Raw genomic sequence first — 21,585 nt, forward strand, 5'->3', positions numbered from 1 at the left:
AAAATTATCCCCCAGTGTCTCCATCTGCTGGCGGTATTGAATAAGCATTGCTGCACTGATGGGGTATGCATTAGACGAAAAAAAAGAAGAAAAAGAAGAATAATACGCCCAGAAAAGAGGCGAAAAGGAGAAAAACGTAAAAAAACGTGAAAAAAAAGTAAGAGGAAGAGAAGGGAAAAAAAGGTGGAAATGGGTTTAAAAGTGATTTCGGCGGAGATATATATATATATATATATATATATATATATATATATATATATATATACGCGCACACACACACATATATATAAACGTATTCTCCGTTGAGATATTGCAGCCGCTGCTGTGTCCAGGCCCAGGAGCCTTAGCACTGTGCTGTGATGTCACTCAATACCACTGACATCACTAGGTGTAAACAACATCTCTCCTTTGCTGTGTATGTGACTATGGAGCTGTTTGGTGATGTCGTCTATTATGGCCTTCATAGAAGCAACAGGAGATTGTTGCATCCATCTAGAACCCTCAGAACTACAGTGCTATGATGTCACTCACTTCCACAGGCCTTGCAGAGTGTAAACAACAACAACCCAGCTTTGTTGTGTATGTAACCATAGGGATTTGTGATGTCACCTAGAACCTTCACAGCAGCGACAGCTTTATGAGGAGCATCAGCACTGCTCTGCCTGAGCAGAACCATCACCGCCATAGGTTGTCAAATAACCCGGGTTTAACCCACACAGGTAAGTCCAATGGGGTGCAGGCATGTCCTCTATGCTTACAGCTTCCCGTGGGTGTTGGTTTGATACCGTTTGGGGACAGCCAAGGAGGCATCTGCAGGCAACAAAGGTAGGTGTGTGCTTGTGTGTGTGTTTCCTATGCAGATCCTAAGCCCAGTGTCACATGCAAGTAGGAGGAGTAAGAAGGGTTCCTGGCAAATCCGGGTTATGGATTGCATTTAAAAAGGCCCCGTGGGAGTGCAATGGGCCCCTGTCTTGCTGCTTAGCAATAATGGTATGGGTTTAGGTTCTGCTGTGTGTACTGGTGGTTGACTGCCCCCCAGCCCAGAGTGTGCATGGAAAATTGTCTGGCAGCCTCCCTGACAGCAAGCAGTGATAGTGCCCATGAAGGGCACCTTGTTGGGCCCGCCCCTTTCACGGTTATCGCTTCTCGGCCTTTTGGCTAAGATCAAGTGTAGTATCTGTTCTTATCAGTTTAATATCTGATACGTCCCCTATCTGGGGACCATATATTAAATGGATTTTTGAGAACGGGGGCCGATTTCGAAGCTTGCTTCCGTCGCCCTATGCATTGACCCGATATGGCAGTATCTTCGGGTACAGTGCACCACCCCCTTACAGGGTTAAAAAGAAAGATTCCTACTTTCATTGCTACCTGCTTGCTGGCTAGCCAGCTAGCCAGCCCTGTGGGCCTTGCTGCTGCTGCAGCCAAAAAACAAAAGGTGGTGCTGCTGCTGCTTCTGCTGCTGCTGCTTCTGCTTCTGCTTGTGTCTGGCCGCTGTTGGAGCGTCCAGGCACAGGACTTCTGCTGCTGCTGACTAAATGGCCTCCTTAATTGGATCATTTGAGTAGCCAGCACACCTGTGCAGGTAGGGCATGACATGATAGGCAGCTGCCTTGATAGCGGGTGGGTGCTGAATGTTCCTAATTGACAAAATAAGATTAATGCTTATGAAGAAATATAAAATCTCATCCCTTCCCCAATATCGCGCCACACCCCTACCCCTTAATTCCCTGGTTGAACTTGATGGACATATGTCTTTTTTCGACCGTACTAACTATGTAACTATGTAACATAACATGGGGGGGGGGGGGGGGGTCTCCTGGCTGTTCACACAGGTGTGTCATTGCTGTACATTGACCATGCATTGCTTCTGTGGTATTGCAAAGGCAAAGACAAATGCTTCCAGCCATCCATTGCACTAATGGATTGGTCATCAGCTGGCTGTCTATGTCCCGCATCAATATAGACCAAAGTACAGAGGGTTAGGCTATGCTATTGTGCACCTACCTGATGCATCAGAAGGTGCGAGGCCCTTGCTAAATTCTGTGCACAGACTTTGAGATCTATACTTTAGACTGTATCTAAACCTGCTCCAACATGGACTGACATTCTGGCCTACTTTCAGCCGATGCGACTTGTCTGTCGCTGAACAGTCGCTTTTTATGTATTCAGCACCTATGTATAATGTTGTAAAAATGCTCTAGAAGCTAAAGTCGCAGAAATGTCACACATATTTGGCCTGCAACTTTCTGTGCGACAAATTCAGACAGGAAAAATCAGTATAAATCCTTAGAAAATTATCCCCCAGTGTCTCCATCTGCTGGCGGTATTGAATAAGCATTGCTGCACTGATAGGGTATCCATTAGACGAAAAAAAAGAAGAAAAAGAAGAATAATACGCCCAGAAAAGAGGCGAAAAGGAGAAAAACGTAAAAAAACGTGAAAAAAAAGTAAGAGGAAGAGAAGGGAAAAAAAGGTGGAAATGGGTTTAAAAGTGATTTCGGCGGAGAAATATATATATATATATATATATATATATATATATATATATATACGCGCACACACACACATATATATAAACGTATTCTCCGTTGAGATATTGCAGCCGCTGCTGTGTCCAGGCCCAGGAGCCTTAGCACTGTGCTGTGATGTCACTCAATACCACTGACATCACTAGGTGTAAACAACATCTCTCCTTTGCTGTGTATGTGACTATGGAGCTGTTTGGTGATGTCGTCTATTATGGCCTTCATAGAAGCAACAGGAGATTGTTGCATCCATCTAGAACCCTCAGAACTACAGTGCTATGATGTCACTCACTTCCACAGGCCTTGCAGAGTGTAAACAACAACAACCCAGCTTTGTTGTGTATGTAACCATAGGGATTTGTGATGTCACCTAGAACCTTCACAGCAGCGACAGCTTTATGAGGAGCATCAGCACTGCTCTGCCTGAGCAGAACCATCACCGCCATAGGTTGTCAAATAACCCGGGTTTAACCCACACAGGTAAGTCCAATGGGGTGCAGGCATGTCCTCTATGCTTACAGCTTCCCGTGGGTGTTGGTTTGATACCGTTTGGGGACAGCCAAGGAGGCATCTGCAGGCAACAAAGGTAGGTGTGTGCTTGTGTGTGTGTTTCCTATGCAGATCCTAAGCCCAGTGTCACATGCAAGTAGGAGGAGTAAGAAGGGTTCCTGGCAAATCCGGGTTATGGATTGCATTTAAAAAGGCCCCGTGGGAGTGCAATGGGCCCCTGTCTTGCTGCTTAGCAATAATGGTATGGGTTTAGGTTCTGCTGTGTGTACTGGTGGTTGACTGCCCCCCAGCCCAGAGTGTGCATGGAAAATTGTCTGGCAGCCTCCCTGACAGCAAGCAGTGATAGTGCCCATGAAGGGCACCTTGTTGGGCCCGCCCCTTTCACGGTTATCGCTTCTCGGCCTTTTGGCTAAGATCAAGTGTAGTATCTGCATTTGGTCTGGTCGGAAGGTGTCTGTGGTACCCCGCTTCTCGGCCTTGGGGGATTGTCTCTCCTTACGGAGGGACTTCACCCCCTTGCTGCTATTGGGGAGCGGGCTTAGTCCACGGACAACGGGTTGCGATCCCCCTGTCTCTGGGACCTTGTGTCTCAGAAGGCATTTTCGGTACGTTGAGCGTTACCTGTAGCTTCGGAAGCACCTAGGGTACCCCCGACCTCTGCCTTGGGTAAGGGTTCCGCTTTTATAGCGGGATTCCGAGCCCCTGCTGCTATTGGGGAAGGGGCTTAGTCCCTGGGTGTGGAAGATGCCGTTCTCCTGGGCTTTCCCCTCTGGGGAAATGTCGATGCGAAATACCATCCGCATAGAGGTGTCGGAGAGCCATCGTCAGTTGAAGAACCTCCGCTTCATTGCGGAGGTGATTCTTCTTGACTACTTCCGCCTCAATAGGGAGGACATCCTGTGTCTAAATGACCAGGAAAGCCGTGGCCTGTATACCGTCACCTTCACGGCCACGGCGTGTTGCGATAACATCTATGCAACCTTGTCTGGTGCGGACCAGAGGGACGATCGACTCGACGGTCTTTCGTTCCAGTTCCTCTATGGTGAGGAACATATACCGTTGGTGGTGGCTATGCACAGCCCTCATGTGACCACGGAGGATATAGCCACTTTTCTTCGGCGATACTGCGAAGAGGTGCGATTCGCAAACAAAATCTTGAACTCCGTGCGGTTCTGGAACGGCAAGAGGAAGTTCTGGGTCAAGCTCCGTAAGGATCCCGGTGGTATTGGGGGTCTTTGCCATCCGCCCCCAAATTTTGCCATCGGGAGAGTTCGGGGCTTCCTGTTCTATCCTCAAATGCCTATGTATTGCCGAAATTGCTTGAGGTTTGGCCACACCCAGGAGACCTGCGGCGCGGAGCGTGTGATTCGCTGCAATAGGTGTGGCCAAGAAGGTCACATAGCCTCAAGATGTAGCCATACGATAAGGTGCAACCTCTGCGGAGAGGAAAATCACGATTTTAATTCCTGTCCCCATAAAGCAAAAACTACGATGGGTGGGTCAAGGCTAGGCCCACCCAAAGAGGGGACAGGACAAAAGACGTCCTTTTTTAAGATGCCCAAACCCCAGATGGCAGGTACTGATGGGTCCAGGCCCAAGACCTCTGGTGCTCCATCGGGGGGCCCACCGGTGGTAGTGCTAGGGGGAGGCCATGGGGATTCCACGAAGCCCGGGCGGGTGATCGAGTTTACTGCCCGGGAAATTGAAAGACGTCGATCGACTTCCTACCTGGCTCAAGAGCCCGCCGAAACTTCTGAAGGGGGCTCACCTGTGGCGGGTGGCAGCCGACGGGCCTCGGTGGGGGCAAAAGTGGACCCAAAATTGCAGCGTAAGCCAGGTACTGGCTTGGCCCAGGGTCGCCCTGCTCCGGACGAAGAGGCCCCGGTGAAAGCCCGCCGGAAGGGGAGCCAGGTGGCCAGGTCTGAGCCCGGTCCTGTTACTCCGCCTATACAGGACAGGGCCAAGAAGACAAGTGGCGCCAAACCAGGGTTTGCTGCCCCGCCAGCAGTGGACCCGGTGGGTAAAACTGGCCATCGTCGATCGATGGGGAAGTTGGAGCAACAGTCCTCAGCAACGCTTGCTGGGGAACAAGCGATGAAAACTTCCCAAGGTAGCGGCAAAGGTTCCGGAAAAGAGGCCTCACAGGCCCCTGTGCAGCAGTTCCAGTCGTCAAATGATGAAAGAAGACGCAGATCCATCAGCCGGGGGCCAGAGATTACATCGAGTGAGAGCAACACAGAGGATATGGACAGCAGTGTGACATTTAAAAGACAAAGAGAAGAAGAAGAGGAAGACATTCAAAGGAAAGCGGCGTGCCGTAGTTCGGACGAGAGCGAGCTCAGGGTCGGGGCATCATCGATCTCAAGCTCCGACCCTCAGAACATCAAGGAGCTGATGACCCCGCAGGCGGGGGATGACGGTACGCAGCTTATTATTGACTTTGATTCTCCAAGCACGGACTCTCCATAAACTATGCCTATCCCTGTAAAAATTGCCTCACTCAATGTGAGGTCCTTAAAGAGCCCTGATCGCAGGGCTGCTTTATTTTCTTATCTAGAGACATGTGACTTTGACCTTTGCCTGCTACAAGAATGTGGAATCCCTAGTAAAATGGACTATAAAGACTTAAAAGAAGACTGGAAGCTGGGCCCATCCATATGGTCCGGTGCAAATGACTGTCGTTCTGTGGGTGTTGGGCTGCTCTGCCGAGGCCAGTCCTTTTCTATTCATACAGTAACTGAGATTGTGCCTGGCAGAGCTCTTTTAATTCATCTATATTTTAATGGACTTTTAATTCGTGTTTTAAATGTGTATGCCCCTCCTGATAAACAGGAGCGGGCAGAACTATTTGAAATTTTACCACTGTTTTGTGTTGGGTCTTCCCCCCTGCTGGTGGGAGGTGATTTTAACTGCATACGTGATGGGGAACACCGGCAGGGTGGGGATATTAATCGTAAAGACCGCACTTCTTACCTGCTTAAAAATTTTATTGATGATTTTAATTTGAAAGATTGCTGGAAGGATCTCTTGCCGGAGGACCCAGGCGCCACATGGTCCAATGGAAGAGTGAGCTCCAGAATCGATTTTATTTTTTCCTCTAGAGCTTTTAAACCCCTGAAATGCACGCTCGAGCAGAATATCTTCTCTGATCATAAGCTCCTCTTGGTGGGCCTGGAGCTAGAGGGGGAGCAAAAAGCAAAAAGGGGCCTCTGGAGATTAAACACCACACTCCTAGAGGACCCTGAGATAAAAGAGGAGTTTGTGCGGACCTACCAATGCTGGCAATCACAAAGAAAACCCCACGAGCCTATGCTGCACTGGTGGGAGGGCACCAAATCTAAAATCAGATTTTTTTTTATCAAAGCAGGTAAGAAGAAGGCAAAAATGGAAAAACAGTGGTTTTATGTTCTTAACATGCGTTTAAATGTACTTTTTAAATTGAAAGAAGCTGGTATGGATGTAGAAAATGATATTTTAAACCTTAAAACTGAAATAAAACATGCCATAGAAAAGAAAGGGAAACAAATCATTTTTAACTCACATGTGCAGCACCTGGAGGAGGGCGAGAAATGTTCCCGTTTCTTTTTTAAAAAAGTGATGAATAGGAGGGATATCATCCAAAACCTTGAGGGTGAATCCACTCCAAAAGGCATGTTAGATGCAGTTTTTAACTTCTACCAGCTTCTTTTTAATAAGAAAGATCTTAATCCATCCTTTTTAGAACATGTTCTTAATTCCCTTGATTTTAAGCTAGATGTTTTAGACCAGGAGGTTTTATCCCGTGATCTTAACTTAGATGAACTTTTATTTGTTTTTAAAAGTTTTTCTAGTGGGAAGGCCCCTGGGGAAGATGGTTTACCCATCGAATTTTATTTAGCTTTTTGGGATATTTTAAAGGATGATATGGTTTTATTGTATAAAGAAACTTTTATTGTTAATGAACTTCCCCCTTCCTGGAGGAGGGGGATTGTATCATTACTTTTTAAAAAGGGTGAAAAGGATATGCTAAAAAATTGGCGCCCCATCACACTTTTAAATGTTGATTATAAAGTTTTAGCCAAGTTATTAGCTGTCCGTTTTAAACCTTTTATTCATAAATTAATTCACCCAAATCAGGTTTGTGGGGTACCTGGAAGGTCTATAGCTGAATCCCTAAATATTTTAAGAGATGTTTTATGGTATTTTAAGGATAGAAATCAAACTGTAGCAATTTTATCCTTAGACTTTGAAAAAGCCTTTGATAGGGTCTCCCATGAATACCTGTTTTTAGTTCTTAAAAAGATGGCAGTGCCTGAAACGATTTTAAGCCGAATCATGCTTTTATACCGATCCTGTTTTAGTCAAGTCTCTGTTAATGGCTTTTTAACCAGCGGTGTTCCTCTTTTATCAGGTGTCAAACAGGGCTGCCCCCTGTCCCCACTCCTTTTTATTTGCGCAATCGAACCACTGATGGCCCTCCTCAGAAAAGACCGGGTAGTAAGAGGCGTACCGATACCTGGTGGAGGAGGGACCCATCTAAAGGTGTTGGGGTACATGGATGATGTCACCATACTGTGCCCGGACTCTCCATCCATGAGGGGGGCATTGAGGAACACCAGCTATTTCTGCGAGGTCTCTGGTTTTAAGCTAAACACAGATAAATGTGACTGTTTTTATATTGGCTCCTGGGATTCATCCATCACCCCAGGAGTCACAATGCAACAGGATCAAATTAAAGTTTTAGGTATTGTTTTTAACCAGGTCAATGATGGGAGCCCTAACTGGGATTCAGCTATAGCTAAGATGGAGAAGAAGATTTTAATGTGGAATCTTAGAAACCTTACCATGGAGGGGAAGATTTTAATAATAAAGATGGTTTTACTCCCTATTATGCTATACATTGCCATGGTATTTCCTCCATCTATTTTATACATTAAAAAAGTAACTAGAATTGTTTTTACTTTTTTATGGGGTTCAAAAATGGAGAAATTAAAGCGTGATTTTATGTACAAAAGTAAAGATAATGGCGGGAAAGATGTTCCTAACCTTTTTACTTTCTTTTACATAAAGTATTTCTGTTTCTGTTTTAAAATTATTAAATCCGATGGCATTTTTAGCTGCTTTTTAAGGTACGCTGCGGGCATGGTTTTTAAAAGATGGTTGCGCATCCCTCTGAACGCTCCGGTGCTTCTGTGTCCCCCAAAACATTATGTGGTGTTGGAAAAGACAGTCAGGCTCCTAGGTCTCCAAGATTTGGAGCCTGACATACTGGGGGACCAGAGAAAGGTATCAAAGGTCCTCAGGCGGAGTGAGGTTACCCTGGCAGTGTCCAATTTCACACAGGCAAGATCCAAAAAGGTATGGCGGAACGTGTACGGGAAGTTTCTGGCGAATGTACACAGGGATCTTGCCTGGGCAATCGTCCACCAGTGCCTCCCTACTCGTGAGTTTCAGCACAGGCGAGGACTGGTGGCGAGAGCCAAGTGCCCGAGAGATGGCTGCGGAGTGGACGAAACGGTGCTGCACATATTTTGGAACTGCCCTTTTGCACGGGAGCTTTGGAGGAAGGTAGGCCCACTTTTGAAGTGGGCCTGCGGCCTAAAAGATTTTAATCACGAATGTGTCTTTTACGGTCTTTTTAACTGCCCCAATTTTAAACAGCAGATGATCTGCTGGATGATTATTAATTGTTTTAAAAATGCCATCTGGAAAGTTAGGAACATCTTACTTTTTAAACATGATTTTATTGATGTTAAAAACTGTATAAAGCTGGCCCTGAGTGAGATGTACATCTATTACCTAAGAGACAAGAAACAGTTGGGGGCCAGCGAGGCAGCATCCATGTGGTGTCTGCCTCTATGGAACGAAATAACAGTATAATCAGTTTTTATGACATTTGTATAATGTTTTATCCTGCCATTTTTATTTTTTCTCCTTTTATTACTGGTTTTATTATTTGTATTTTAAAACTTTTGTGAACCTTTTATTATTTTGCATTTTAAATTTTGTATGGTTTCTTATTTATTCAATAAAATTTTGTTGAAACCTTATCTGTTCTTATCAGTTTAATATCTGATACGTCCCCTATCTGGGGACCATATATTAAATGGATTTTTGAGAACGGGGGCCGATTTCGAAGCTTGCTTCCGTCGCCCTATGCATTGACCCGATATGGCAGTATCTTCGGGTACAGTGCACCACCCCCTTACAGGGTTAAAAAGAAAGATTCCTACTTTCATTGCTACCTGCTTGCTGGCTAGCCAGCTAGCCAGCCCTGTGGGCCTTGCTGCTGCTGCAGCCAAAAAACAAAAGGTGGTGCTGCTGCTGCTTCTGCTGCTTCTTCTTCTGCTTGTGTCTGGCCGCTGTTGGAGCGTCCAGGCACAGGACTTCTGCTGCTGCTGACTAAATGGCCTCCTTAATTGGATCATTTGAGTAGCCAGCACACCTGTGCAGGTAGGGCATGACATGATAGGCAGCTGCCTTGATAGCGGGTGGGTGCTGAATGTTCCTAATTGACAAAATAAGATTAATGCTTATGAAGAAATATAAAATCTCATCCCTTCCCCAATATCGCGCCACACCCCTACCCCTTAATTCCCTGGTTGAACTTGATGGACATATGTCTTTTTTCGACCGTACTAACTATGTAACTATGTAACATAACATGGGGGGGGGGGGGGGTCTCCTGGCTGTTCACACAGGTGTGTCATTGCTGTACATTGACCATGCATTGCTTCTGTGGTATTGCAAAGGCAAAGACAAATGCTTCCAGCCATCCATTGCACTAATGGATTGGTCATCAGCTGGCTGTCTATGTCCCGCATCAATATAGACCAAAGTACAGAGGGTTAGGCTATGCTATTGTGCACCTACCTGATGCATCAGAAGGTGCGAGGCCCTTGCTAAATTCTGTGCACAGACTTTGAGATCTATACTTTAGACTGTATCTAAACCTGCTCCAACATGGACTGACATTCTGGCCTACTTTCAGCCGATGCGACTTGTCTGTCGCTGAACAGTCGCTTTTTATGTATTCAGCACCTATGTATAATGTTGTAAAAATGCTCTAGAAGCTAAAGTCGCAGAAATGTCACACATATTTGGCCTGCAACTTTCTGTGCGACAAATTCAGACAGGAAAAATCAGTATAAATCCTTAGAAAATTATCCCCCAGTGTCTCCATCTGCTGGCGGTATTGAATAAGCATTGCTGCACTGATGGGGTATGCATTAGACGAAAAAAAAGAAGAAAAAGAAGAATAATACGCCCAGAAAAGAGGCGAAAAGGAGAAAAACGTAAAAAAACGTGAAAAAAAAGTAAGAGGAAGAGAAGGGAAAAAAAGGTGGAAATGGGTTTAAAAGTGATTTCGGCGGAGAAATATATATATATATATATATATATATATATATATATATATATATATACGCGCACACACACACATATATATAAACGTATTCTCCGTTGAGATATTGCAGCCGCTGCTGTGTCCAGGCCCAGGAGCCTTAGCACTGTGCTGTGATGTCAATCAATACCACTGACATCACTAGGTGTAAACAACATCTCTCCTTTGCTGTGTATGTGACTATGGAGCTGTTTGGTGATGTCGTCTATTATGGCCTTCATAGAAGCAACAGGAGATTGTTGCATCCATCTAGAACCCTCAGAACTACAGTGCTATGATGTCACTCACTTCCACAGGCCTTGCAGAGTGTAAACAACAACAACCCAGCTTTGTTGTGTATGTAACCATAGGGATTTGTGATGTCACCTAGAACCTTCACAGCAGCGACAGCTTTATGAGGAGCATCAGCACTGCTCTGCCTGAGCAGAACCATCACCGCCATAGGTTGTCAAATAACCCGGGTTTAACCCACACAGGTAAGTCCAATGGGGTGCAGGCATGTCCTCTATGCTTACAGCTTCCCGTGGGTGTTGGTTTGATACCGTTTGGGGACAGCCAAGGAGGCATCTGCAGGCAACAAAGGTAGGTGTGTGCTTGTGTGTGTGTTTCCTATGCAGATCCTAAGCCCAGTGTCACATGCAAGTAGGAGGAGTAAGAAGGGTTCCTGGCAAATGCGGGTTATGGATTGCATTTAAAAAGGCCCCGTGGGAGTGCAATGGGCCCCTGTCTTGCTGCTTAGCAATAATGGTATGGGTTTAGGTTCTGCTGTGTGTACTGGTGGTTGACTGCCCCCCAGCCCAGAGTGTGCATGGAAAATTGTCTGGCAGCCTCCCTGACAGCAAGCAGTGATAGTGCCCATGAAGGGCACCTTGTTGGGCCCGCCCCTTTCACGGTTATCGCTTCTCGGCCTTTTGGCTAAGATCAAGTGTAGTATCTGTTCTTATCAGTTTAATATCTGATACGTCCCCTATCTGGGGACCATATATTAAATGGATTTTTGAGAACGGGGGCCGATTTCGAAGCTTGCTTCCGTCGCCCTATGCATTGACCCGATATGGCAGTATCTTCGGGTACAGTGCACCACCCCCTTACAGGGTTAAAAAGAAAGATTCCTACTTTCATTGCTACCTGCTTGCTGGCTAGCCAGCTAGCCAGCCCTGTGGGCCTTGCTGCTGCTGCAGCCAAAAAACAAAAGGTGGTGCTGCTGCTGCTTCTGCTGCTTCTGCTTCTGCTTGTGTCTGGCCGCTGTTGGAGCGTCCAGGCACAGGACTTCTGCTGCTGCTGACTAAATGGCCTCCTTAATTGGATCATTTGAGTAGCCAGCACACCTGTGCAGGTAGGGCATGACATGATAGGCAGCTGCCTTGATAGCGGGTGGGTGCTGAATGTTCCTAATTGACAAAATAAGATTAATGCTTATGAAGAAATATAAAATCTCATCCCTTCCCCAATATCGCGCCACACCCCTACCCCTTAATTCCCTGGTTGAACTTGATGGACATATGTCTTTTTTCGACCGTACTAACTATGTAACTATGTAACATAACATGGGGGGGGGGGGGTCTCCTGGCTGTTCACACAGGTGTGTCATTGCTGTACATTGACCATGCATTGCTTCTGTGGTATTGCAAAGGCAAAGACAAATGCTTCCAGCCATCCATTGCACTAATGGATTGGTCATCAGCTGGCTGTCTATGTCCCGCATCAATATAGACCAAAGTACAGAGGGTTAGGCTATGCTATTGTGCACCTACCTGATGCATCAGAAGGTGCGAGGCCCTTGCTAAATTCTGTGCACAGACTTTGAGATCTATACTTTAGACTGTATCTAAACCTGCTCCAACATGGACTGACATTCTGGCCTACTTTCAGCCGATGCGACTTGTCTGTCGCTGAACAGTCGCTTTTTATGTATTCAGCACCTATGTATAATGTTGTAAAAATGCTCTAGAAGCTAAAGTCGCAGAAATGTCACACATATTTGGCCTGCAACTTTCTGTGCGACAAATTCAGACAGGAAAAATCAGTATAAATCCTTAGAAAATTATCCCCCAGTGTCTCCATCTGCTGGCGGTATTGAATAAGCATTGCTGCACTGATGGGGTATGCATTAGACGAAAAAAAAGAAGAAAAAGAAGAATAATACGCCCAGAAAAGAGGCGAAAAGGAGAAAAACGTAAAAAAACGTGAAAAAAAAGTAAGAGGAAGAGAAGGGAAAAAAAGGTGGAAATGGGTTTAAAAGTGATTTCGGCGGAGAAATATATATATATATATATATATATATATATATATATATATATACGCGCACACACACACAAATATATAAACGTATTCTCCGTTGAGATATTGCAGCCGCTGCTGTGTCCAGGCCCAGGAGCCTTAGCACTGTGCTGTGATGTCACTCAATACCACTGACATCACTAGGTGTAAACAACATCTCTCCTTTGCTGTGTATGTGACTATGGAGCTGTTTGGTGATGTCGTCTATTATGGCCTTCATAGAAGCAACAGGAGATTGTTGCATCCATCTAGAACCCTCAGAACTACAGTGCTATGATGTCACTCACTTCCACAGGCCTTGCAGAGTGTAAACAACAACAACCCAGCTTTGTTGTGTATGTAACCATAGGGATTTGTGATGTCACCTAGAACCTTCACAGCAGCGACAGCTTTATGAGGAGCATCAGCACTGCTCTGCCTGAGCAGAACCATCACCGCCATAGGTTGTCAAATAACCCGGGTTTAACCCACACAGGTAAGTCCAATGGGGTGCAGGCATGTCCTCTATGCTTACAGCTTCCCGTGGGTGTTGGTTTGATACCGTTTGGGGACAGCCAAGGAGGCATCTGCAGGCAACAAAGGTAGGTGTGTGCTTGTGTGTGTGTCTCCTATGCAGATCCTAAGCCCAGTGTCACATGCAAGTAGGAGGAGTAAGAAGGGTTCCTGGCAAATCCGGGTTATGGATTGCATTTAAAAAGGCCCCGTGGGAGTGCAATGGGCCCCTGTCTTGCTGCTTAGCAATAATGGTATGGGTTTAGGTTCTGCTGTGTGTACTGGTGGTTGACTGCCCCCCAGCCCAGAGTGTGCATGGAAAATTGTCTGGCAGCCTCCCTGACAGCAAGCAGTGATAGTGCCCATTAAGGGCACCTTGTTGGGCCCGCCCCTTTCACGGTTATCGCTTCTCGGCCTTTTGGCTAAGATCAAGTGTAGTATCTGTTCTTATCAGTTTAATATCTGATACGTCCCCTATCTGGGGACCATATATTAAATGGATTTTTGAGAACGGGGGCCGATTTCGAAGCTTGCTTCCGTCGCCCTATGCATTGACCCGATATGGCAGTATCTTCGGGTACAGTGCACCACCCCCTTACAGGGTTAAAAAGAAAGATTCCTACTTTCATTGCTACCTGCTTGCTGGCTAGCCAGCTAGCCAGCCCTGTGGGCCTTGCTGCTGCTGCAGCCAAAAAACAAAAGGTGGTGCTGCTGCTGCTTCTGCTGCTTCTGCTTCTGCTTGTGTCTGGCCGCTGTTGGAGCGTCCAGGCACAGGACTTCTGCTGCTGCTGACTAAATGGCCTCCTTAATTGGATCATTTGAGTAGCCAGCACACCTGTGCAGGTAGGGCATGACATGATAGGCAGCTGCCTTGATAGCGGGTGGGTGCTGAATGTTCCTAATTGACAAAATAAGATTAATGCTTATGAAGAAATATAAAATCTCATCCCTTCCCCAATATCGCGCCACACCCCTACCCCTTAATTCCCTGGTTGAACTTGATGGACATATGTCTTTTTTCGACCGTACTAACTATGTAACTATGTAACATAACATGGGGGGGGGGGGGTCTCCTGGCTGTTCACACAGGTGTGTCATTGCTGTACATTGACCATGCATTGCTTCTGTGGTATTGCAAAGGCAAAGACAAATGCTTCCAGCCATCCATTGCACTAATGGATTGGTCATCAGCTGGCTGTCTATGTCCCGCATCAATATAGACCAAAGTACAGAGGGTTAGGCTATGCTATTGTGCACCTACCTGATGCATCAGAAGGTGCGAGGCCCTTGCTAAATTCTGTGCACAGACTTTGAGATCTATACTTTAGACTGTATCTAAACCTGCTCCAACATGGACTGACATTCTGGCCTACTTTCAGCCGATGCGACTTGTCTGTCGCTGAACAGTCGCTTTTTATGTATTCAGCACCTATGTATAATGTTGTAAAAATGCTCTAGAAGCTAAAGTCGCAGGAATGTCACACATATTTGGCCTGCAACTTTCTGTGCGACAAATTCAGACAGGAAAAATCAGTATAAATCCTTAGAAAATTATCCCCCAGTGTCTCCATCTGCTGGCGGTATTGAATAAGCATTGCTGCACTGATGGGGTATGCATTAGACGAAAAAAAAGAAGAAAAAGAAGAATAATACGCCCAGAAAAGAGGCGAAAAGGAGAAAAACGTAAAAAAACGTGAAAAAAAAGTAAGAGGAAGAGAAGGGAAAAAAAGGTGGAAATGGGTTTAAAAGTGATTTCGGCGGAGAAATATATATATATATATATATATATATATATATATATATATATATATATACGCGCACACACACACATATATATAAACGTATTCTCCGTTGAGATATTGCAGCCGCTGCTGTGTCCAGGCCCAGGAGCCTTAGCACTGTGCTGTGATGTCACTCAATACCACTGACATCACTAGGTGTAAACAACATCTCTCCTTTGCTGTGTATGTGACTATGGAGCTGTTTGGTGATGTCGTCTATTATGGCCTTCATAGAAGCAACAGGAGATTGTTGCATCCATCTAGAACCCTCAGAACTACAGTGCTATGATGTCACTCACTTCCACAGGCCTTGCAGAGTGTAAACAACAACAACCCAGCTTTGTTGTGTATGTAACCATAGGGATTTGTGATGTCACCTAGAACCTTCACAGCAGCGACAGCTTTATGAGGAGCATCAGCACTGCTCTGCCTGAGCAGAACCATCACCGCCATAGGTTGTCAAATAACCCGGGTTTAACCCACACAGGTAAGTCCAATGGGGTGCAGGCATGTCCTCTATGCTTACAGCTTCCCGTGGGTGTGGGTTTGATACCGTTTGGGGACAGCCAAGGAGGCATCTGCAGGCAACAAAGGTAGGTGTGTGCTTGTGTGTGTGTTTCCTATGCAGATCCTAAGCCCAGTGTCACATGCAAGTAGGAGGAGTAAGAAGGGTTCCTGGCAAATCCGGGTTATGGATTGCATTTAAAAAGGCCCTGTGGGAGTGCAATGGGCCCCTGTCTTGCTGCTTAGCAATAATGGTATGGGTTTAGGTTCTGCTGTGTGTACTGGTGGTTGACTGCCCCCCAGCCCAGAGTGTGCATGGAAAATTGTCTGGCAGCCTCCCTGACAGCAAGCAGTGATAGTGCCCATGAAGGGCACCTTGTTGGGCCCGCCCCTTTCACGGTTATCGCTTCTCGGCCTTTTGGCTAAGATCAAGTGTAGTATCTGTTCTTATCAGTTTAATATCTGATACGTCCCCTATCTGGGGACCATATATTAAATGGATTTTTGAGAACGGGGGCCGATTTCGAAGCTTGCTTCCGTCGCCCTATGCATTGACCCGATATGGCAGTATCTTCGGGTACAGTGCACCACCCCCTTACAGGGTTAAAAAGAAAGATTCCTACTTTCATTGCTACCTGCTTGCTGGCTAGCCAGCTAGCCAGCCCTGTGGGCCTTGCTGCTGCTGCAGCCAAAAAACAAAAGGTGGTGCTGCTGCTGCTTCTGCTGCTTCTGCTTCTGCTTGTGTCTGGCTGCTGTTGGAGCGTCCAGGCACAGGACTTCTGCTGCTGCTGACTAAATGGCCTCCTTAATTGGATCATTTGAGTAGCCAGCACACCTGTGCAGGTAGGGCATGACATGATAGGCAGCTGCCTTGATAGCGGGTGGGTGCTGAATGTTCCTAATTGACAAAATAAGATTAATGCTTATGAAGAAATATAAAATCTCATCCCTTCCCCAATATCGCGCCACACCCCTACCCCTTAATTCCCTGGTTGAACTTGATGGACATATGTCTTTTTTCGACCGTACTAACTATGTAACTATGTAACATAACATGGGGGGGGGGGGGTCTCCTGGCTGTTCACACAGGTGTGTCATTGCTGTACATTGACCATGCATTGCTTCTGTGGTATTGCAAAGGCAAAGACAAATGCTTCCAGCCATCCATTGCACTAATGGATTGGTCATCAGCTGGCTGTCTATGTCCCGCATCAATATAGACCAAAGTACAGAGGGTTAGGCTATGCTATTGTGCACCTACCTGATGCATCAGAAGGTGCGAGGCCCTTGCTAAATTCTGTGCACAGACTTTGAGATCTATACTTTAGACTGTATCTAAACCTGCTCCAACATGGACTGACATTCTGGCCTACTTTCAGCCGATGCGACTTGTCTGTCGCTGAATAGTCGCTTTTTATGTATTCAGCACCTATGTATAATGTTGTAAAAATGCTCTAGAAGCTAAAGTCGCAGAAATGTCACACATATTTGGCCTGCAACTTTCTGTGCGACAAATTCAGACAGGAAAAATCAGTATAAATCCTTAGAAAATTATCCCCCAGTGTCTCCATCTGCTGGCGGTATTGAATAAGCATTGCTGCACTGATGGGGTATGCATTAGACGAAAAAAAAGAAGAAAAAGAAGAATAATACGCCCAGAAAAGAGGCGAAAAGGAGAAAAACGTAAAAAAACGTGAAAAAAAAGTAAGAGGAAGAGAAGGGAAAAAAAGGTGGAAATGGGTTTAAAAGTGATTTCGGCGGAGAAATATATATATATATATATATATATATATATATATATATATATATATATATATACGCGCACACACACACATATATATAAACGTATTCTCCGTTGAGATATTGCAGCCGCTGCTGTGTCCAGGCCCAGGAGCCTTAGCACTGTGCTGTGATGTCACTCAATACCACTGACATCACTAGGTGTAAACAACATCTCTCCTTTGCTGTGTATGTGACTATGGAGCTGTTTGGTGATGTCGTCTATTATGGCCTTCATAGAAGCAACAGGAGATTGTTGCATCCATCTAGAACCCTCAGAACTACAGTGCTATGATGTCACTCACTTCCACAGGCCTTGCAGAGTGTAAACAACAACAACCCAGCTTTGTTGTGTATGTAACCATAGGGATTTGTGATGTCACCTAGAACCTTCACAGCAGCGACAGCTTTATGAGGAGCATCAGCACTGCTCTGCCTGAGCAGAACCATCACCGCCATAGGTTGTCAAATAACCCGGGTTTAACCCACACAGGTAAGTCCAATGGGGTGCAGGCATGTCCTCTATGCTTACAGCTTCCCGTGGGTGTTGGTTTGATACCGTTTGGGGACAGCCAAGGAGGCATCTGCAGGCAACAAAGGTAGGTGTGTGCTTGTGTGTGTGTTTCCTATGCAGATCCTAAGCCCAGTGTCACATGCAAGTAGGAGGAGTAAGAAGGGTTCCTGGCAAATCCGGGTTATGGATTGCATTTAAAAAGGCCCCGTGGGAGTGCAATGGGCCCCTGTCTTGCTGCTTAGCAATAATGGTATGGGTTTAGGTTCTGCTGTGTGTACTGGTGGTTGACTGCCCCCCAGCCCAGAGTGTGCATGGAAAATTGTCTGGCAGCCTCCCTGACAGCAAGCAGTGATAGTGCCCATGAAGGGCACCTTGTTGGGCCCGCCCCTTTCACGGTTATCGCTTCTCGGCCTTTTGGCTAAGATCAAGTGTAGTATCTGTTCTTATCAGTTTAATATCTGATACGTCCCCTATCTGGGGACCATATATTAAATGGATTTTTGAGAACGGGGGCCGATTTCGAAGCTTGCTTCCGTCGCCCTATGCATTGACCCGATATGGCAGTATCTTCGGGTACAGTGCACCACCCCCTTACAGGGTTAAAAAGAAAGATTCCTACTTTCATTGCTACCTGCTTGCTGGCTAGCCAGCTAGCCAGCCCTGTGGGCCTTGCTGCTGCTGCAGCCAAAAAACAAAAGGTGGTGCTGCTGCTGCTTCTGCTGCTTCTGCTTCTGCTTGTGTCTGGCCGCTGTTGGAGCGTCCAGGCACAGGACTTCTGCTGCTGCTGACTAAATGGCCTCCTTAATTGGATCATTTGAGTAGCCAGCACACCTGTGCAGGTAGGGCATGACATGATAGGCAGCTGCCTTGATAGCGGGTGGGTGCTGAATGTTCCTAATTGACAAAATAAGATTAATGCTTATGAAGAAATATAAAATCTCATCCCTTCCCCAATATCGCGCCACACCCCTACCCCTTAATTCCCTGGTTGAACTTGATGGACATATGTCTTTTTTCGACCGTACTAACTATGTAACTATGTAACATAACATGGGGGGGGGGGGGGGGGTCTCCTGGCTGTTCACACAGGTGTGTCATTGCTGTACATTGACCATGCATTGCTTCTGTGGTATTGCAAAGGCAAAGACAAATGCTTCCAGCCATCCATTGCACTAATGGATTGGTCATCAGCTGGCTGTCTATGTCCCGCATCAATATAGACCAAAGTACAGAGGGTTAGGCTATGCTATTGTGCACCTACCTGATGCATCAGAAGGTGCGAGGCCCTTGCTAAATTCTGTGCACAGACTTTGAGATCTATACTTTAGACTGTATCTAAACCTGCTCCAACATGGACTGACATTCTGGCCTACTTTCAGCCGATGCGACTTGTCTGTCGCTGAACAGTCGCTTTTTATGTATTCAGCACCTATGTATAATGTTGTAAAAATGCTCTAGAAGCTAAAGTCGCAGAAATGTCACACATATTTGGCCTGCAACTTTCTGTGCGACAAATTCAGACAGGAAAAATCAGTATAAATCCTTAGAAAATTATCCCCCAGTGTCTCCATCTGCTGGCGGTATTGAATAAGCATTGCTGCACTGATGGGGTATGCATTAGACGAAAAAAAAGAAGAAAAAGAAGAATAATACGCCCAGAAAAGAGGCGAAAAGGAGAAAAACGTAAAGAAAACGTGAAAAAAAAGTAAGAGGAAGAGAAGGGAAAAAAAGGTGGAAATGGGTTTAAAAGTGATTTCGGCGGAGAAATATATATATATATATATATATATATATATATATATATATATATATATACGCGCACACACACACATATATATAAACGTATTCTCCGTTGAGATATTGCAGCCGCTGCTGTGTCCAGGCCCAGGAGCCTTAGCACTGTGCTGTGATGTCACTCAATACCACTGACATCACTAGGTGTAAACAACATCTCTCCTTTGCTGTGTATGTGACTATGGAGCTGTTTGGTGATGTCGTCTATTATGGCCTTCATAGAAGCAACAGGAGATTGTTGCATCCATCTAGAACCCTCAGAACTACAGTGCTATGATGTCACTCACTTCCACAGGCCTTGCAGAGTGTAAACAACAACAACCCAGCTTTGTTGTGTATGTAACCATAGGGATTTGTGATGTCACCTAGAACCTTCACAGCAGCGACAGCTTTATGAGGAGCATCAGCACTGCTCTGCCTGAGCAGAACCATCACCGCCATAGGTTGTCAAATAACCCGGGTTTAACCCACACAGGTAAGTCCAATGGGGTGCAGGCATGTCCTCTATGCTTACAGCTTCCCGTGGGTGTTGGTTTGATACCGTTTGGGGACAGCCAAGGAGGCATCTGCAGGCAACAAAGGTAGGTGTGTGCTTGTGTGTGTGTTTCCTATGCAGATCCTAAGCCCAGTGTCACATGCAAGTAGGAGGAGTAAGAAGGGTTCCTGGCAAATCCGGGTTATGGATTGCATTTAAAAAGGCCCCGTGGGAGTGCAATGGGCCCCTGTCTTGCTGCTTAGCAATAATGGTATGGGTTTAGGTTCTGCTGTGTGTACTGGTGGTTGACTGCCCCCCAGCCCAGAGTGTGCATGGAAAATTGTCTGGCAGCCTCCCTGACAGCAAGCAGTGATAGTGCCCATGAAGGGCACCTTGTTGGGCCCGCCCCTTTCACGGTTATCGCTTCTCGGCCTTTTGGCTAAGATCAAGTGTAGTATCTGTTCTTATCAGTTTAATATCTGATACGTCCCCTATCTGGGGACCATATATTAAATGGATTTTTGAGAACGGGGGCCGATTTCGAAGCTTGCTTCCGTCGCCCTATGCATTGACCCGATATGGCAGTATCTTCGGGTACAGTGCACCACCCCCTTACAGGGTTAAAAAGAAAGATTCCTACTTTCATTGCTACCTGCTTGCTGGCTAGCCAGCTAGCCAGCCCTGTGGGCCTTGCTGCTGCTGCAGCCAAAAAACAAAAGGTGGTGCTGCTGCTGCTTCTGCTGCTTCTGCTTCTGCTTGTGTCTGGCCGCTGTTGGAGCGTCCAGGCACAGGACTTCTGCTGCTGCTGACTAAATGGCCTCCTTAATTGGATCATTTGAGTAGCCAGCACACCTGTGCAGGTAGGGCATGACATGATAGGCAGCTGCCTTGATAGCGGGTGGGTGCTGAATGTTCCTAATTGACAAAATAAGATTAATGCTTATGAAGAAATATAAAATCTCATCCCTTCCCCAATATCGCGCCACACCCCTACCCCTTAATTCCCTGGTTGAACTTGATGGACATATGTCTTTTTTCGACCGTACTAACTATGTAACTATGTAACATAACATGGGGGGGGGGGGGTCTCCTGGCTGTTCACACAGGTGTGTCATTGCTGTACATTGACCATGCATTGCTTCTGTGGTATTGCAAAGGCAAAGACAAATGCTTCCAGCCATCCATTGCACTAATGGATTGGTCATCAGCTGGCTGTCTATGTCCCGCATCAATATAGACCAAAGTACAGAGGGTTAGGCTATGCTATTGTGCACCTACCTGATGCATCAGAAGGTGCGAGGCCCTTGCTAAATTCTGTGCACAGACTTTGAGATCTATACTTTAGACTGTATCTAAACCTGCTCCAACATGGACTGACATTCTGGCCTACTTTCAGCCGATGCGACTTGTCTGTCGCTGAACAGTCGCTTTTTATGTATTCAGCACCTATGTATAATGTTGTAAAAATGCTCTAGAAGCTAAAGTCGCAGAAATGTCACACATATTTGGCCTGCAACTTTCTGTGCGACAAATTCAGACAGGAAAAA

At 46.0% G+C, this 21,585-nt stretch overlaps 7 non-coding genes and 1 pseudogene across 7 annotated transcripts; all 8 read left to right on the top strand.

Annotated features, from left to right (window-relative positions):
- Positions 1–1,138: 1,138 nt before the first annotated feature.
- LOC130337205 (U2 spliceosomal RNA) lies at positions 1,139–1,329 on the top strand. The gene has a single exon (XR_008878144.1). It is a non-coding gene; the product is annotated as a U2 spliceosomal RNA (small nuclear RNA).
- A 2,098-nt stretch (positions 1,330–3,427) lies between these two features.
- LOC130337158 (U2 spliceosomal RNA) lies at positions 3,428–3,645 on the top strand (annotated as a pseudogene).
- A 5,389-nt stretch (positions 3,646–9,034) lies between these two features.
- Positions 9,035–9,220, top strand: LOC130337145 (U2 spliceosomal RNA). The gene has a single exon (XR_008878097.1). It is a non-coding gene; the product is annotated as a U2 spliceosomal RNA (small nuclear RNA).
- A 2,094-nt stretch (positions 9,221–11,314) lies between these two features.
- On the top strand, positions 11,315–11,505 carry LOC130337122 (U2 spliceosomal RNA). The gene has a single exon (XR_008878077.1). It is a non-coding gene; the product is annotated as a U2 spliceosomal RNA (small nuclear RNA).
- Positions 11,506–13,593: 2,088 nt separating this feature from the next.
- LOC130337134 (U2 spliceosomal RNA) lies at positions 13,594–13,784 on the top strand. Its single transcript, XR_008878088.1, has one exon. It is a non-coding gene; the product is annotated as a U2 spliceosomal RNA (small nuclear RNA).
- Positions 13,785–15,878: 2,094 nt separating this feature from the next.
- On the top strand, positions 15,879–16,069 carry LOC130337147 (U2 spliceosomal RNA). The gene has a single exon (XR_008878098.1). It is a non-coding gene; the product is annotated as a U2 spliceosomal RNA (small nuclear RNA).
- Positions 16,070–18,167: 2,098 nt separating this feature from the next.
- LOC130337159 (U2 spliceosomal RNA) lies at positions 18,168–18,358 on the top strand. Its single transcript, XR_008878104.1, has one exon. It is a non-coding gene; the product is annotated as a U2 spliceosomal RNA (small nuclear RNA).
- Positions 18,359–20,457: 2,099 nt separating this feature from the next.
- On the top strand, positions 20,458–20,648 carry LOC130337162 (U2 spliceosomal RNA). Its single transcript, XR_008878105.1, has one exon. It is a non-coding gene; the product is annotated as a U2 spliceosomal RNA (small nuclear RNA).
- Positions 20,649–21,585: the final 937 nt, after the last annotated feature.

Source organism: Hyla sarda, unplaced genomic scaffold, assembly GCF_029499605.1.
Source record: "Hyla sarda isolate aHylSar1 unplaced genomic scaffold, aHylSar1.hap1 scaffold_492, whole genome shotgun sequence".
NCBI classification, from domain to species: Eukaryota; Metazoa; Chordata; class Amphibia; order Anura; family Hylidae; genus Hyla; species Hyla sarda.